Source organism: Chelmon rostratus, chromosome 16, assembly GCF_017976325.1.
Source record: "Chelmon rostratus isolate fCheRos1 chromosome 16, fCheRos1.pri, whole genome shotgun sequence".
Taxonomy (NCBI): Eukaryota; Metazoa; Chordata; class Actinopteri; order Chaetodontiformes; family Chaetodontidae; genus Chelmon; species Chelmon rostratus.
The window spans coordinates 21,835,328-21,854,429 of NC_055673.1; the positions used below are offsets into that span (position 1 = coordinate 21,835,328).

Here is a 19,102-nt window from a genome sequence, read left to right on the forward strand (position 1 = left end):
GTCTCCATTAAATGAGGATGAACTGCGGCGTGTCTCCTCTGAGCTGCATCTGTGTTTCTCATGCACGTCCCCCTTTCTTGAATTCCTGTCTTTAGCTTTTCCCATCCAATCACAGCTTTGGTCAAACCTGCCATATTCTGATTCACAAGACTGATGAGTCAGAATATCTATCTATCTATCTATCTATCTATCTATTCCCTCTGACTGCATGGTGCACTTTTCCTGCTTAGGCTGGGAGTGGATAGCGAGATTGACACTGCAGGGCATGTGATGTTGTGTGAAATTGTTTCATTACTGGTCCATGATGGTTCTAGTCCCAAACCGCAACTCGGGAAAGTCCCAGCCCAGGCCAGTACTTTCTGAGGTCGGTAACGCTCTCTAACATCTTTCTGTATTTTTGGGAGGTAATGGATAGATTTTTACTGCCACATAGCACAAAGTAAGCACGGTCCACCTGCAGGGGTTGGTAGGATTGTTAACACATGCAGCCAAATGAAATACACCAGAGAACTGGGTGGGAATTTGCTACAGCAGTTCCTATTAGAAGTGGAGAATCGTCTGATCACCTGCTGTACCTGAAATTTAACTAGCTGCCTGTTTAGGACAAGAAGAAAAATCAGTGTTTCCATTGTTTTGCTCCTGAAGTATCAGTCTATCCTGACCCGAGGCTGCAGCACAGACTAGCTGGCCCATGTACAGCTAGATTAAAGTGGTGGCTGCGTGATATAATAAAAATAGATAGATACCGGCAGAGAGAAGAGGTTCTGGCTAAGATATACTTCAACCTTTGTCAGCGCGGAGATGGTGGATAAATTCTCTGCCAGCGGTTTATTTAGGTAGAAGAAGAGAGTCACAAAGCACCCACTGCAGACAAAGCAGATACTTTTCATTAGGGCAGGCTCTCTCCTTTCATTTCTCATTTAATCTTTCCAGCCCCCCCCCCCTCCACAGAGACATCAATTACAGGCCTCCATCTCCCGCAATCTGAAGCTGCGCTCTAAAACCTATCGGAGCTGCTTAGCCAGTTAATGCTATTGTTAGAGATGTCATGAGGAGAGGGCCGCATGAATAGAGGCTGATGAATAAAAACAGACCTTGTCCGATGAGGCTCAAATCACGCTAATTAAGTAGATGGAGGGTTTTTCTTCCGCACCTGCATTACAGCACTGGAACTCTCACTGATGGAGAAAGGGAGGGAAATGACAGACACACTCAACTACTGTTACATATGAAAATTTAATCAAGAGTGCTGGAGGAGACACTTTTCCCTTCATGTGGAAAGCCACTTTAAGTGGTTATGTCAAGTCTTTTTTGTCCCCTGCAACAGAGGAATATTCATTTCAGGACTGACCTAAATGCATTACTTGAAAGCTTCATATCTCTGTTTGGTGGTGATGTATTCATATTGGAAATTATTACTGTCTCCACGCTTAAATTCTTCATAAATTCTTACCAATTAGAGGCTACATATTAATGAATGCTCTTTAAAAATGTAGTCATTTGCACAGAAGGTGTGGCTCGAGTGAAAATCAAACACATCTAAAGACTTCAAATTCAGAGGCTTCAGAAATAGCCCGCTTCCTGCTGGATGTCATGGTAATGGCGTGCATAGATTTACACAACATGCATGATTGCATGATGTTACGACAACCAACCGCCCGGCGGCTTTGATGTCGATTTCCATACAATCAAACGGTAAAAATAAAACGCTTAGAATCGCTCCGAGCAGACTGAACTCAGTCATCTGAAACCACAAATGAGGGAACAACTCCACTGCAGCGAGCCTGATAGTGATGGTTATTTATTGGCAACTTTCTCCTCCGTGTTGGCTGCAGGAAATATTATGCACTCAGTCCTGGTATTCACCGCGGGTGGTCGGCCACAAGAACAGAACGCTCTGTAAGCCGTTCGGAAGCTTTTATTATTTATTTTTACATGGTATATACAAAAATAACAAAGTACAGAAGGGAACGTGACCAGAATACCAAGAGATGAGACGCAGAGGATCAGATGACAATGCTCCCTCCCCTCCTCTGTCCCCAGAGCTCAGCAGGCCCCAACACCGCCGCTGCAGCTCGTCCCCTGGGTGCTCCAGGCGGCTGCGGGGCCCCGACCTCCAGTACCGAGACAGGGCTCTGACTGCACGGCCTCCCCGCCGTCCGTATCCCAACAGGCACACAGCGAGACAATACACTTTAGCGCACCTCCTGGTTTATGCAAACACTGTGTGGCTTTTCCTCGGGCCAGGTCCAAAGAGGATCAGACTTCTTTCTGGGAGGATCTTGTGCCAGAATTTTAGTCTTACAAAAACCTGAGATTGTACTTTAGATCTCAGCCAGTTAGTTCTTTAAGATGAGCTGTGGCGGAGGAGGTAATCAGATTCAGATCCTTTAGATAGATAAGACTTCATTAATCTCACAATGGACAAATTAACTGAAGTAGTAAAAGTAACATAATACAGAAAAATGGCCCTTGTGAGTGTTTTTTTTTATATATTGTTGCATATCATTATTACTGATTTTTATGTATAAGATAACATATAATATAACAATTAATCAGTTGTCAAAATATTTAGGATTTATTTTCTGACAATCAACTAATCACTGCAGATCTAAATGTTTTGGGTGAAAAATCTTAATTTGTTAAGTAACTTGTGCATAAAACACATAAAGTAGCAAGAAATGTAAACACTCAAGTGCCTCAAATTTGTTCTTAAGTGCAGCAGTCAAGTAAATGCACCACTGAAGATGATACAGGATGTGTACAGCAGAGCTGGGTATGGAACCTCAGCGGCAATGTACATTTTACTGGTCAGGTACTGAAACTCAGGCACTATAGGAGCATTTTAGATTTGTATTCAAGCACCTTGTTGCATCTGAACCAAAGAATTCGCCTCCTCTGCAGTGCCACCTGGCTCTGTCGCTAACTTTAATGTGCTGAGCAGATGCAGAAACGCTGCCACTCTGAAAGCCAACTGTCGAGAAGTTAAACAGAATACAGCAGCCCAAAAGCAGCTGTTACCACAACAGCGCTTAAAAATCCGCATGCACACACTCCCATTTGCACGCACAAACAATATGCTAAACTCGCATAACAGGGCACCGTAACCACAGTGACGAGAGCCCCTTTTTGAAAGAGATCAGCGCTCCTCCGAGAGACTTGCACTGTCTTTGCTTCGACTTAATTACAGCTCACACCTCCCCTCTCTTTCTGCAGAGGAGAGAAGAGAGGGCTTTGATTCAGATGCCCTGTGGAACGCTCGATCCTTTCCTTCCGGTGGCATCGTTTACTTCCCCTTTCTAAGCCGCTCTGTCTCCTGCTCTCGCTTTTAATTTTTTATTTTTCACCCCACTTGTGCCGAGGAGGCATCAAGCATCTCTCTAGTAGCAGCACAAGGTTGCACCATTCAGCTGCACAGTCGAGGCACGGAAGCAGAAAGTGGTGTTCAGTAACAAGAGGCTTTACATCACATTATAAGCAGCACTTCTTCAGCACCATATACATTTAAATGAGCACTTGTATTAAGAGGCTTAGCTGTGAGAGTGCTGTCCATTATTATGATAAAAAATATATTACCCAAATGTCCAAGATGCAGACTTAATTGCCCCTCAATCTTTTAGCAGATTTTGTGAGCTGCTTCATTCCAGCACATTTGGAACTATTGCATGCTGCTATTTAGAGCAACTTGGGTTTCTATGAAGGAATGAAGAAAAGAAGAAAGAAAGGAAGGGAGGGAGAGTGAAGGAAGGAGAGAAAGCAGAGGTAGTGAAGTGCTCATTCTCTTCAAAAAGCCTGTAAATGCTCCTCTTTATTAAAAAGGTGCCACACAAAGCAGGAAGTTTCCAATAACTGCAAATGAATGGAGCCCATTTACCCCTTGAAGGAATATTCTTACACCTCTTATTATTAAAGAGCTACAACATCTGTAACTGCTGAGCTAAATGAGAAACAATCAAGCTGCCGTGTGAGCACATGTGCTTATTTTAGTCTTGTAAAGCATTTAAGCGCGACTATGTTACTATAGCTGAACAGAAGACGCTGTTTCTCACTGACAAGAGATGACTTTGGAATAAACGGTAAGTGTAGTGTAACAATAGCACAAGCAGAGAAGTGTCAACAAAGTGACTCAGGGACATGCAGCAAGGTTGTATCAGCAAAAAGCCCCTGAGTGAACAGAATTGAGAATTTAGAGGAAGAGTGGAGACATCGCTGAGGTGGAAATACAAGGAGGCATCCTGCACAACAGCAGCATGGTGAACCAAAGAACTGGAGAGGTTCAACAGTCAAGGCTGTGAGATTTCAAAGCACAGGGAAGGTCAGGCCGAGCAGAAAATCCAGCAGGCTTTGTCTTAGTCAGGCTGCTAGACGTTCAGCACTGGCTACGAGTCCCGTAGAGAGAGGAGGAGGTGTGCAGAATGAAGCTGTCCTCTGATTTGATCTGGTTTTCAGGACAGCGAACTCTGAATGGCAAATGGGCAGGGCAGGATCCACTCGGTCAGGGCTGGCCAAAACGAAACCACAGCAGCCCACTGTCATAGGTCCGATAGTTCAATGACCTGATGCAATTTCTACGAGGGGAAAACATCAAATCCACTCCAACAGGCTTGTAGTGACTGACGAAATAACTGCCAGAAAGCACAACGTTTCATCAGAATGCGATACAATGTCTGCTAGCATGTGCTGGTGTGTCTCGGTCTGAGGGCTTCTACAGGTTTCTCTCAACACGTCTGAGGAGACGGGGTTCACGTCTGTGCCATGTCTCACACACACACACACACACACGGTCATATATACTGCATGACCCCGTAACATGGCAAACATCCCACTTGTAGGTCAATAATAGCACTATGGAAAACTGCACAAGCAAAAATAAGAATCATAATAAGAATATTTAAAGCCTAAGCTGAAGGAAAATATGTTTGTTCAGACAAATAAATTAAAAACAAAAAATCAGACCAGAGGAGTTATATAATAGACATAAATAACACTATATAACGCAATATATATGTATGTGTGTGTGTATTTTATATATATATACACACACACACACACATATACACATATATGCATACATATATACATATATATACATATACACACAGAGACATATATACATATATACATATACACACACACACACACACACATATATATATTATATATATATACATAAATATATGTATCTATGCGGAAATGTATCTCTTTTAAACTTCTACCCTACACAGACACCATAAGGTTTCTTTTCAGGTATTTGTCCCACTGAATTCATCCAGTCCACCAGTGGTGCAACACACTGGTACCAGTGAACACAGCAGCTAATTCCACTGTAAATACACCATGAAATTAATAGGAAATAGGCTTCAGGCTACAAATAGGCTACTTTGCATTCACTATGTAAAAATTTCAGCAGAAATATTCAATTCATGCTTTGGCTAAAACAAGGGTAGAAAAACACACAACAGCAATACACAAGATGTTTGTCCATAAAAATCCATGCAGTCAAAATGAATTCCTCACAGTGCACAGAAAGTGAAAGTGAAGAAATTATTATTTGTATCACGCTTGGAAGAAAAATAAAAACACAAGGCTTCCTGATGTCTTGTCATGTCTTTTCATGAAAGGTAACACATCCCATTATGTTGGTTAACATGGGAGCTGCGTGTTGCTTAATGGCCTCCTGATGCATTATCACTTGGTACCAAACGTCTCAAGATTCACAAAAAACTTGCCAATATTCACCGTCGCTATGTGCAAAAATGTTTAATTAACTTAGGTGTTAATTAGGTGCAGATTTATTTAACGCTGCTCATTTGTCGCTAAATTACTCAATATCTTTGACTCTCTTGTTCCCTTCCGGGCAGCACTATGAGCACTTTGCGGTGCTTCACAGATTACAGCTCTTCACCAGGCAACAGCAGCGCAAATATATGACAACTGAGCCCGGAATAGACGGCGGCTCGTGAGATATCATACCGAAAGAGCGAGGAGGCGAGACGAGTGTGTCTGAGATATAGGCTCTGTGGCGGGGCCTGTAATTACCACAGCCTGGGGCCTGCTCGACGTGCACTCATGTGGTCAGTGGGCCGGCCTTGACACCTTCACAAGGGCCATCGGAAACCGCAACGGCGACGACAATGTCAGCACTGCCCCCCCCTCCCCGACAGCCCGGCCTGGCCCGACGACGGATGATAACCTCCTTCACTGGGCAGTATAAGCTGATAATTAGGTGCTTAGCCGTGGTCATACAGAAGTAGCGATCTGATACGCAGGCCCGTCGAGTCACTGGGGAGGAGTTTAAGGACTGTAGAGCAAGGGTAAAGAATTACAAGGGCTGGGAATTTGTGCTGCATATTAATTGTAGCCAATATAGAGGCCAGTGCCCACAGCCCACATGGCCATCTGGGCTGAGTTAAAGAGCAACTGGGACTCTGTAGAGGTTAACGAGAGCCCATGTGAGTGTGTGTGTGCACGTTCCTGGCAGTCTGTGCGTGCGAGCATGTGTATGGGCTCGCGGCGCCCGTCCACATGGGCATGTGTGCAGGCATGCGCGGGAGCTTATGCGTCTGTCTCCGGAGCATTAAGCAAGGAATGAAAGTTTATGACGTGGTAATATCCATTATGACACTTAAGCCGCTGTTCAGATAATATTTTAAAGCTCTCTATCCATCACCCTGGCTGGACCACTGAGCCCATCCTCATTTAACATTCACACTCTCAAACAGCTGCCAATGTTTTACAAGGAGCAGCATCCAGGCTGGGCCACAGAGCAAACACATCAGTTTGTTCTTCATTTGGCACCACTTGGCATAACAACGTGGGCGAACAGCTCGAAACAGAAGGAAATAAAGTGGGCCCTTAAACGGATCTTCAATCAGGAGACGTTCACAGACCAGTCAGACCACGTCACCTCTGGTTCCAGGGTCAACTGGGAGCGATTATGTGCCTGTAAGCGAGTGCGCGATATGATTGGCTTCCGACGCACCGTGTTTGGCACCAAAAATCAAGCAGCGGCCATTTAATATCTGCAAATTTTAACAATTTTATGCCCGAATTTAATGTGACGTTTTACTTTTGTTACTGTGGATAAAAAAAAAAAACTGCACCATCATGGGGCAGTTAAACTCCCTCCTGAAACAGTCAGCAGCTGGCAGTGAGACCTCTTTAAGGTGAAATATTTCCAATGAAACATTTAGAATTACATTCAGACAAAAGGGACGACAAAGAACACTGTTAAATAGCCCCACATCGACACTACACTGCTCCATCAGAAGTGACCCTGAGGGGTATTTGTGTGTATTTGGAGACACTGTGTCCTCTCAAGGTGAGGTTGTGGGCGTCTTGCCAACACCTAGACCTTTGCAGGTAGTGTAATAGAAGATGTGGGGTACCAAATCCTCCATATGTCTTCCATGGCTCAGGTTGTCTGTTTAAATGAGCGGAACACAGAGTGACCTCCCATTTAACATACAGTACACCCTCTGATTGGCTCTCAAGCCTCATGCATCATATCAAGCTATCAACAGGGAGAAACACACCGGCCTTTACGTGCTAATTATTGTCCAGAGTGGAGATGGTTGCTGTCATGTATGGTGGTCCTGTGCAGATTCTTGATTTGACCTCTCTCACCTGTAGTTTATGGTTTGGTGTCTTATTAAAAATATGTCACATTATATCACAGATTCTGCTGAATCCAGTTCAAAGCCTGCTGTCTCTGTTTCATCCCAATCCTGATGGCACAACGTGAATCATATCATATTCCCTCTCCGCTACATGTCTGATCCAGGGCCTGCCTGATGCATGGTACGCCCCTGCATCTATTTCAAATTCCTTTTGCTTTAACAGCATCACCACACATCACATCTTTAAATTAACTGTCCAAACTATCTGAACACAAGAATGTGTACAAGTCGCAGCAACAGGATATCATCCGATTTTTCACTCTCCTCCGGTAAGAAGAACATCAGAGAAGCTGCTGAGTCGGAGGAGCCGTGAGCAGATGGTTTCACTCAGACGCCGGTTCATGCAGACGGGCAGAAAGGACCCTTGGAGCCCTGCAGAATACTCGTGGGTGATAATGACCACCGGCTTTCTGTGTAGGGGAGAGGGAGCCAGGAGTGCTGAACCATTGAGGAAATGAGCCGGGGTGAAAGGGAATTGGGGAACCGTCAATCTGGCCTTGATCCTGGCTCCTAAAAAACTAACCCCTGTGCCTCCCACCACTTCCACCACCCCCGGGTCCTCTTAATCACCACAGGGAAGCACATTACCGATCTTAACATTTTCCTTCAAGAGCAGTTTATTCCCTCGTTTCCCTCTCTTCTTCCACGGCTTTCATCTGCCTTATCAGCCGAGCTCTTCCTCTGCCTCGGCCGCGCTCTCATCTCTGAGTGAGTGTTAACCGAAAGACCAAAGTCGAGCCGGCCGACGTGTCTGTGTGTGTGTGTTCGTGTGTGTGTGTGTGTGTGTGTGTGTGTCCATCCTATGAAGTGAGGGGCCCATTTGTATTTGGAAGTGAACGCGAGACACAAGCGCGCTCGGAGGGAGAGTGGCTTTTGGTAATCTTGGAGAGTAATGAAAAAGAGCATTAGCACAAAGCCTCCCGGGGGCTAATGAGCCCAAACACCCTCAGCACAGGTTCACTGAAGCCACTGGCCGCTCTCTTGGCTTCATTCAAAAGCAAATGGATTGGAAAAAAAAAAAAAAAGTGGTTTTGTTAAGCTGGGTTCTGTTCAAATAAGCACGAAAGGAAAACAAGGAAGTGTTTTCTTCATCAGGCTTTCTTCACTCTTCTCACATCTGAACAAGGGCCTTACTTTCAATATTTGGAAGTTATTTTTAGACTACAAACTATGCTTCTAGTTATGTGATTACATTGTGTATTATATTATTATTATTTGTCTTTGTTGAATATCACTTTTAATTGATACTGTAACCGATTAGTCCCTCGGGTACAATCACATGCCCAATTATCTCATCTCAGCACTTCATTCTTGGTTGTGGTATGTGGCTTGTAACGCAGGCGTTAACAACCCACCTCTTGTGCTTGTAGCTGGAAACCTCAGTATTTTCAAAGACTGGTTACAACCAGCTTCATGATACGGTTATCCAGGATCACCGACATTAGTGGAGCAAAGAGAGACAGTGGCCTCAGGACTGGAGATATGGATGCTGGCTGCTTGTCAAGATCTGCAAACTGTTTTTTTGTTTTTTTTTTGCCCTGGACTCTGAGATAATACAACACGCAACATGCTCCTGACAATATTGTTATTACGAGTGTTGTTTGAGTAATGCATCATCTTGGTGCTCTTGATCCTCTTTTTCCTCCGCTGTCTCTTTGTAAGATGTGGGCGCAACCAAGTGTGCAATTGTTTTGCTAAAGCAATGGAAATAAATTGAAAATAAATATAAAAAAGGGCCAGATTTGTTGACAGGATTCATAAAATGAGGACATTTTAATAATATATTTCTACTGTAGACTGGGGGGACAGACTGGTATCTTCTCACTACTGGGGGGGCATGAATGTAAAAATGTATGTTTACGCCCGTGCATCTTATTCTGTGCAAGTGAAAATACTTTGTAGCTTCATTTTGCTGGAAAAGAAAGTGACATAATGCACAGAGTGATGTAAACACGAGCCCCTGGGCTGTTCTGTATAAACTGGGGATAAATCTTTCTTTCTTTCTCATACCAGGACAATCTGTCCTCTGTCAATTGTTCTCAGCAGCAATCATTAGGTGTTCTTCTCCCTGGGCTCTTATTAAATGACACCAAATGCAAATTTAATGAGTACAACAGAGAGAGAGAGAGAATTCAAGAAGACGTACCTGCTGCAGATATAAATATATATAAATACATTTGAGCCTGAATAACATCCTGTGATGTTCCACACGTTCTTGAGTATTTCCCAGTAGGCCCAGAGAAAAAGCAGCATTACTTGGGAATCATTAACTTAACTTCATTTCCTCTCATCATATTTCGGCGAGTGTTTCGACGTATGCCTGTCCTCACTTGGTGCCACTAAAGCCAAACCCCTGTGTATTCATTACGATCTGGATGATAACCCAGTCGTGTTACTCTGATCCGAGCAGTCGTTTCCAATGAGCGCGCATCCCATTTTTCAAACGCTGCATTTCCCACGTCAGGGTGGCATGTCATGTGATGAGATTTGCAGTGCAGCTCTCTGCTCCGCAGTGACAAAATGAAGTGCTTGTTTTGACTAGGATGTGTGTGTGTGGGGTGGTTACTTTTCTACATGAGTCATGTAGTTGATATGGAGCCTATCGGCCCCTGCGGACCAGAGCTAGACCGATATCGGCACACGTCAGCTGACACATTACAAGAGACTGCAAGATGCTGTGTGACTCCAGCAGAGCACGCAGTTTGACCACCAGAGAGCACTGACATTTATTTTTCATCTGAAAAACAAAAAATGTTGGTTTGTGCTCGGTGCCGTGCTATCAATTTTTTATGCTCTCAATTATTAAGGTTGGCTTTGGCCTCAAATATTGAGCCAGGCTACACTGAGGACACAGGAAGTGCATAAGAGCATGTTTTCACACATCTTGTTTTGCACTTTATCGTTGTCTTTACTGCTCACTGTTGTGCTCCATTCATACACCACTTCAATAAATTGTTGAGCGCTCCCACAAGAGGCAGATTAAAAGACGGCCGATCACAATTGGTGCAACAGGAGACGAGATATATGAATCTGAGTCCCGAGCATGTGGCAAGCTCCACAAACACTGGAAGCTGCAATTCCCATAATGCTCCTCAACTGCTCCGTCTCACAGACCCTCTATTTCTGGTAAGCAACCTTTTGTCAAACTCCCAGTTTATTGCACAGACTGGCTGAGTGCAGCTCTCTGTGATGACATCACCGTGACATCACGGTTATGCTCTCAGACTCGACAAAGTGTTTTTATCTCAGAGTTGACAAAGCTCCCCCAGAGCCAAAGAAAGCTTCTTACAACTGTTTCCACAGGCTGAGAAGCTGTATAACTGATTTCCATGTGTAAATTCAGTGGAGGGCCCCTTTAATGTTCAATTTTTCATGACATACAAACAGATATCACTGAAGCTACTGAAATCATCGCTTGCTTACATGCCGCAGCCTTACACCTTCATTTTGCTTGTACTCTATTACTATTGAGCTCTGAAACAATCCTCCCCCGAGGATCATCGAGCCTTCCAGCCCAAACCCTTGCTTCGTCGGGCAGAAACCCAGCACCATGTGATGATCTGAGAGCACAGCGGGTGCTGGCTCTGAAGCAGCAGCAGAACTGCCGCTCGGTCCTTTGGAGAGTAAAAGAATGCAGCAGATACTTTGAGGGAAAAAAGGAGAGGACGAGATGAGATAAAATGAAACTTTCATGATCGCCCTCAGGAAATTGAACTGTTGCAGCAACAAAATATCAAAGGAATAAAACCAAAAACAGGACAGAATGAAATAGAATAGATATGTATCCAGGAAGAGCGAAGAGCATAGGGAGGATTTAATGAGGACGTGGCCAACAATCAGCTAAGTTCAAATGTGTGAGAAAAATATGATTCCATCAGGAGGCTGTGGTGAGATCAACGTGCAAGATTGACGAAAATAGGAAAAATAATTACAAGGGTGAGATTATCAAAGATATGTAGTACAAAAAAACAATATTTTTGACTTTTAATTAACCCTATCATTTTATATAGTTTTCAGAAAGAACAGTGCAATCTAGTACTAATTATATGAGAAATAAAGGCAACCTTCTAAGAAAGCATATCCACAAAATACAATACAACCAGAAAGTGGTTTTGATCTCTGATTTCCAAAGAACTGCTAGAATATACGTGTCTGGACACATTTGCTAGACTGTATGTTTGCCTGCAATCAGGCAACTAACAATTATTTCCATTACCAATTAATATGCAAATTATTTTCGTGATTGCTTGATTAGTTGTCTGATTTATAAACTGTGAGAAAATAGTGAGAAATGACCACCACATTTTCTCAAAATGCAGGAAATGATTTCACTTGTCTTGTTTTGTCTGACCACAAGGTTCAAAATTATATAAAACAGAGAAAAGCAGTGAAACCTCATATTGGAGAGGCTGGAAGCTGTGAACTTAGCAGCATGTTTTAAAAAAAACACTCCATCAATAACCACTCTTTTGACTCTGAGGAATACAGGTGAGCCTGCACAGAAATTTACCTGATACGACGCTCTTTAATGTAAAGAAAAGGCTGATTTGCATATATTTGCATAAGGTTTAGCAGGTTGTTAATATGATCCAAACTCCAGACGGAGGACGGAGGACCGTGTACAGGAAATTGAAATTATGCAAATATGTCAATATATGTCGATATGTGATGCAAAACACCTTGGAGGAGGAAGGAAACAAACAGATGACTGGATTTATCATTTGCAATGATGATAAACACTACCTCAGGCCACACACACACACACACAGGAAGAGCGGAGTGTGAATGTATGACAGGCTGCGTGTGTGCTCAAGAGAGTTGTGACAGGAAAGCTCAAGTGAGCTAAAGAGGCAAGAATGTCGAAAGTGGGAAACACATGAAGAAGAGGGGAGGCGGGGAGGGAAGAAAGACGCACAGTTAAGTTGCGTTCAAGTCACGTGGGAGCATCCGTCCAAAAGGCCTGGTTGTCAGATCAGTCTGTGTATTAATGAACGCACACAGATTCACAAATATATGTCTGGATTTATATATGAGTGACTCTCTCCACATAAATATTTTTCAGTGCGATATTGATCGTTGTATATAAATGTAAAGAAATCCATGTTGCTGCACAGAAGCTACAAATAAAAACGTGGACACATTCAGTGTCTGACCTGATGTGAAATATGGTCACAAGCTCTCCTTCTGTTTCTGAGTCAAAGTGCTGAATAATGACCAGAAAAGTGTTTCTGCAGAACATCATGATGCCACAGTGAAGCTAGAAAATGTCATTACTTCATAATCTTATCCTATGAGATCCTATTTGTGTGAAATTATGATATAAGGAGCATATAAATTCTTGAGTTGTGTCAAAAATGTCTTTCGTGAGGTCAGAGTGACCTTTGACCACCGAATTGTTAATAGTTCATCACTGAGTTCAAGTGAACGTTCGTGCCAAAGTGGAAGAAATTCCTTGATGATGCATTAATGTTGCACACAAATATTTATTGTTTGAAATATATTTGAATGTTGTGACATGAATATAAAGACGACTGAACCTGCATGCACAAACTGCTCGTCACGTGTGAACTTCACCCTGATGTGGCTGAATTAACGAATGCATTTTTTCCAACTGGGAAATGTCTGTAGCCAATCAGATGGCTCCCTCTGTATTGGCCAATCACATATCGGCATAGATTCGAGCGCATCACTTGATGTGATTGAGCAGCGCTGCATCTGCGCAGTGTGCAATTTTGAATTAGAACCCAGACAGAACAAACGTCAACCAGCTGCCTGCCGTCTGGTAGCGGCTCTCCACAGCTTGTGGTGCTCAACAGCCACCGCGAGTGAAGCGCTCTGTAGAGTTTTTAACACTTGATCCACGTGGACTTCTGAGGTGACATGTCTGGGTACAAGTTCAGGTTCTGGAGCAGCTCTGTCACACACAGCACTCTGTGGTTAGCTACACAGTGTGGCGTTGAAATGCCTCTTTCACCAGGAAAGTGAAAAAAAACATTTCTATGGTTGCACACATTCCAAAGTATTGAAAGAGCAGATTTGTGTATTATTACAGAAAAAAATATTATGAGATATATCATACATGCATATATGAAAATGTTAATATCGATTTAGGTAGTGCTGAAATTATTATATAATTGATTGAGTGGTTTATCAACATAAAATAATGGAGGACTAGGATGGAGCGCGGGGACCAGAACTACAGCCACAGCTAAAGCCAGATGAATCAGTTTCACATGGGAGCAAGAAGCAGACAGCTCTAACACTCCTACAGCAATTAGTGCTCAGGTTAGGTCATTCAGACAGAAAAACAACATATCAAATACTACACAGAAAGATTTTTTGACAGGGGAGTAAGCCTGAGTAAAGGCAGATGGTGGTAATCAGTCAAAATCAGGAAATATGACGCAGACCATCCTGCTCACATGTTCACTGTCAATGTAAACGGAGAGGAGGAGAAACTTTTTATGTTAAAATACCAGCAACAGACAGTATACAGACCAAACAAACTTCACAGAGAGACACAGAAACTGGTGCAAAAACGAAAAGGAAGCATGCAGTTTCTCTTCTTCCAACAACATTAGATTCAACATAGCAAATTTTCATGCTAATTTACACAATATTTCTAGATGATACATCTTAAATTAGTTTACAGTAGGGTCGGGATTTTGGAAACTGACAAAAACAGAGGGATAACATAAAAAGTTGGGGTTAAATGCTTATTATTATTATTTCTGCATCACTGTAAATGTAATACAAACTCGGGATTCTAGAATATAATCAACAGATCCAAACACATCATTTGCCAGCATTGCTTTGGGATAAGCTAGATTTACACATGAGCAAATGTGTATGAGCAAGATGGGATGCATGAGTCAGGAAAAATGCCACAAATCCCTGCACAGTGGCCTCATAAAGTCGGCTGTCGGTTTAATTAGAAATTAATTAGAAATATATCTTTCCTGACACTTGACTAGTCTCGTTGGTGATGCTGAAATGCTTCTTACTTGTAAAATAAAGTGTTTACAAGTGAGAGGCCTGGAAAGAAAAAGGAAAGTCCACTGCCCCTAGTGGAGGACAGGTGTCACTGCCGGCTCCTTACCATCACTGCAGCATTATTCTCGGTCACAAGCGGTAATTAGTGATACGAGAAGTGGAGGGGGAAAAGAACAACAACAGCCGCATGAGGATGCAGGTGTTTCACGGGGTTATTTGCATTCCCATTGCATTGCTGTCACTGAAGCTGCAATTGTCTGCAACAAACACCTCATCTCATCATGTGTGAAGGGATGGAAGGATGGAGGAGATGAGGAGCAGCCCTCGATGATTCAGCCCCCCTCTGCGCCTCCAAAATGTCTCTAATTATCTCCATTTACCCCCCACAAACCTCTGCAAACCTAGCAGAGCCTTCATCTCCCAGTACCCCCCATGGTGCAAGAATTATCCCAACTCCACCCCCTCCCATCTCAGCTGTAAACCTCCGCGTCTAGACGACATCCACTCCCGCCTTCCTCCCCCGGGTTTCGTCACCCCGCAGCTCATCAGAACGGAAATGAGAGTTGAAAAAACAGGAAAAGAGAGGAGCGAGGACGAGCGCCTGAGTTGTCGGAAAGGGTGATGAAATCTGAGATGTTTTTCATGCAACGACGTGTCACATCTTTGTGTACAAAAGGTAATTTACTCTGAATGGAGCAGCAGGCGCAGAGATTTGAGGGGTGCGCAATTTCACCAGGTAGGTGAAATGGCCTGGGGGGGGGGGGCAATGGCCCTTTTGATGTACTCTGTTCTGACGTTTATGGAGAGCAATTTGAAAAAGCATGCATTTATTCAAACACGGAGACAGATGGAATCACACACACAGTCAACACAACCACAGCGTGGAAACACATGCAAAATTGTGAGAACGCACACTGTTTGGTGGCACATATGCGCACGTCCTCACCTAGACACCGAGCTTTTGCATACACCTAAACTTTTTCCGGCGACGTGTGAAAATACACAGCGAATACACACACTACCGCACAAATACAAGTGATAATCCACAGCACTTTCCTTATGTACACGTTTTTCTTTGCAGCGGAAAATGATACAACAGCGTCTGACAGCTTGAGATGGCAGGACGATGGTGAAACTTTGTAACTATTGATCTGATGATGCTTTAAAAGGCTTCTAAATGAAGCAAACAATCCATAGCTCCAGTTATTGTGTCATTTTATTTCTAGACTAATAACAGCACAGAGGCGAAAAGGGAAAAGAGCAGCCTCTGTCCAAACATTTATGGAGCTCAATAAAACCTGTATGAGCCAAATCAAGGTGGGCTTAGATTGCTCACAGTGGGTTCATTAAGATAACAATGCTGCTCTCTAAAAACTCAGCATCTGGTTTGCTTTTTCCTGGGAAAAATCTTCAGTTCAGGCCTGTGGTTTGTTTGAAATAAATAGAACTGGGTAATTTTCCAGGGTGGTGATAAAGCACAGCAAGATCACAGGGTAATTCTGGTTTACTACATTTCTGGTCTTAATTTCATAGTTTAGCTTGAATACCTCAAGAGACGGGACAAAGTCGATCATCCCAAATCAAAGGCAGGTTCAACAAGGATCACCAGGTCAAGACCAAGTCCAAAGTCAAGTTCAGTCAAGTCAAAGACCCATCAGGACCAAGACAAGACCAGCAAGTCCCACGTCGAGTCCAAAGTCGAGACAGGCAAGTCTAAAGCTGAGTCTAAAATCCAAGACCTCAGCCAAAACTACACGAAGAGGTGCGCTGTACATCTTTCGAAAGTGTAACCACGCAACCTGCGTGTGTGTGTGTGTGTAGGCAGGATGAAGCTGTTCAGAAATAAGGAATCAGGAAATCACCTGTCCAATTACGAACGCCCTGCGTGCTTTATATGCACAAACAATAAAAGAGGCCCGGGCATAAAAAAACAGTTTAACTCAAGCATTTGTCACAGCCAGACAGATTGACATTAGCAGACGGAGACAGAGTCCCAGGCAGCTGAAGATTTGAAAAACAAATGACAGCTAGAATCTCCGCTGCAGTTTGCCATCGCATTTCCTTCCATCTTAGCCATCTGTGCCTTTCTTAAAACACACACTTCTCAACAGAGTTCACTGTAGCTGCTCTCTCATAAGTTTGGCCTACCCTTTCAAAGAAAAGACAGAAAAATGGCGTGCTGGGGCAGACTAACATGACACTTAGTTTGCCCAAGCAATCGAGGTAGCCGCCGCCTGTGGAATGGATTCGCCAGATCTTCAAATTGAGCTGAGGGAAAGTAAACTCCAATCCTTCTCCTATCTCACATCCAAGGCCATTAGATGCCACCTAGAAAAATCGTTAGCGGTTTCCCTCAAATCCCTGCGGTTCATAAAATATTCACCTGTTACTGTCGGCAAGGTGGCTGGGCACCATGAGGTTATTTAAGGGCAGGGACAGAGATGCCTCCTGAGGCCCTGGGGGTGCAGAGAGTCACACGGCCTCAATTAATCTCTGTCAGCCCATGGACAATGTGACCTATACCTGTCCCTCCTCATGATGGGGTTTAATGGGAGTAGGTGGCTTTGACTCGGCCGCCATCATCCACTCAATTTATGGATATCCTATAGGAGCTGCTGCACTGAGCCTGAAGGTGGGGAAAAGTATTGATTTAGTGTTCTGAACTACAGGCATTAAATCAGCCATTCACAGAATTGGTTTAAAAGTCTATTACTCCCCTGCTTTTGTGTGTATTCGCCGCAAAAGATGAGAAGGAGAGCCGAAATAATGTTTGAAATTATTTAATAACCTGGCATCTCCTTCTCTTCATCTCTCTGAGTCTCAAAGCGGGCACGTACGCCCTCTGAGCAGCATTAGCCTGAGCCGCCGTGCAGCACTGGCTGCCCGCCGTCATTAGAGGGGCCTGCTAAGCAGCCAGGAGAACACAAATAAACAAGATCAAGGAATGAGGTCAATGAATTAAGTGAAGCCCCTGTCATGCCTACATTGTCTAATGCCGTCTGAAGACATTCAGCTCAGGCCATGCCTGAACAAAAACAAGCCACGCCACCCCCTCACATATTAATACGCACACGGGCCTTCCAGTGTACAGTGTCGATAGTAAAGTGATGAATGTTTTTCTTTGTGTGCATGGGAAGGCATGCTGTATCTGTTATCTAATGCAGACAACACAAGGACCTCCGGGACCTCGCTACAAACTCCGCGAAGGAGAAACAGAGGACGTTTCGCTCTGTAATGATGCATCCCAGTGCTGGGCACAAGACCGCGTCCTTTCTTCAAATGGAGATACAGCACGCAGAAGAATTAAATCACGTTTGTCACTTGAAGAAAGCTTTGGACGCCATCACATCCCACTAATGGCCTGCCTGTGGAAAAGGCCATGAGGCAGGCAGCATAACGAAAAAAAAAAAGATAGGAAAAATGGAAGCAACGTGTACTGCATCATTATCTCTGGGTCTCGCTCTCTCCTGCTGCCTTGCTCGAGGTTGTACCCAGCGTCTGCGGTTGCACAGTTGGTGCCGTGCCACCCCGCAGACGGCCGGGCCGTCCCGATAACACTTCACCTCACGTTAGCATCACAGCTAGATTCGACCGAGAGGTTGAGATGCTCGGCGCAAGGCCCTCGGTCAATGCACCGCCCCAAACAATGTTCCAGCATGTGGGTCATTTCATGCTTATGCATGTGCTCGGTTGAGAGTGGTGTGTTTTAAGGAAAGAGAAGGAGGGGAAAGAGCCAAAGACGCCGGGACGTGCAGGTTTTGTAAAACAGACAGTGGATTTTGTGTGTGTGTGTGTGCGTGTGTGTTTTTTAATCTACTTATGTTTGCACCCTTAGGCTATCACAGAGCGAAGTTCCAGAAGGGAGCATTGCATTAGGCTAACCTGCCAGCTAATGCTTTATTCAGGCAGAGAGCCGCGACACAACAAAATGATTCACTCACTCTCGGAGAGATGAAACACATAAATACATCTGGACCACACGGGTGCTCTAAATGGGATTACTCTCTTTGGTCACAATCTTGAAATCCATAGGTTTGGGATAGGGATGAGGGAGGGATGAAGGGAGATGAATTTAGGCGCAGGCTGCCCAGTAGCTGCTTCACCTCCAGTGGGGGACTGTCACAGCCAAAGGGTGAATTAACTACCTGTTAACTATTCCATCTGGCCACAAGCCCCCTAGAGTAAGGAGATCCATGGAGTTGTGCACTGTGCAAGCCCCCCACATGATTCACACTTTCAACTAGGAGGTGATTTATGACACCCCCTGATGCTGCTGACACCGGTCGTGCAGCCCATTTGAAGACGGACAGTGTCTTTTCTGTTCTGATTAAGGGGAGAATAATTCATCGCCGGCTCGAGGAACATGGGTGCCACCTTTGAGCGGAGCCAGATTTCAGCACCCGGCAGCCAGCGGAGTCTTTGTAGCCTGC

At 44.0% G+C, this 19,102-nt stretch overlaps 1 protein-coding gene across 1 annotated transcript in view; it reads right to left on the reverse strand.

Moving 5' to 3' along the window:
- The window catches only part of ptprua (protein tyrosine phosphatase receptor type Ua), a 177,660-nt gene that overhangs the window by 136,143 nt on the left and 22,415 nt on the right, over nt 1-19,102 (reverse strand). The gene's annotated exons all lie outside the window — the stretch shown is intronic.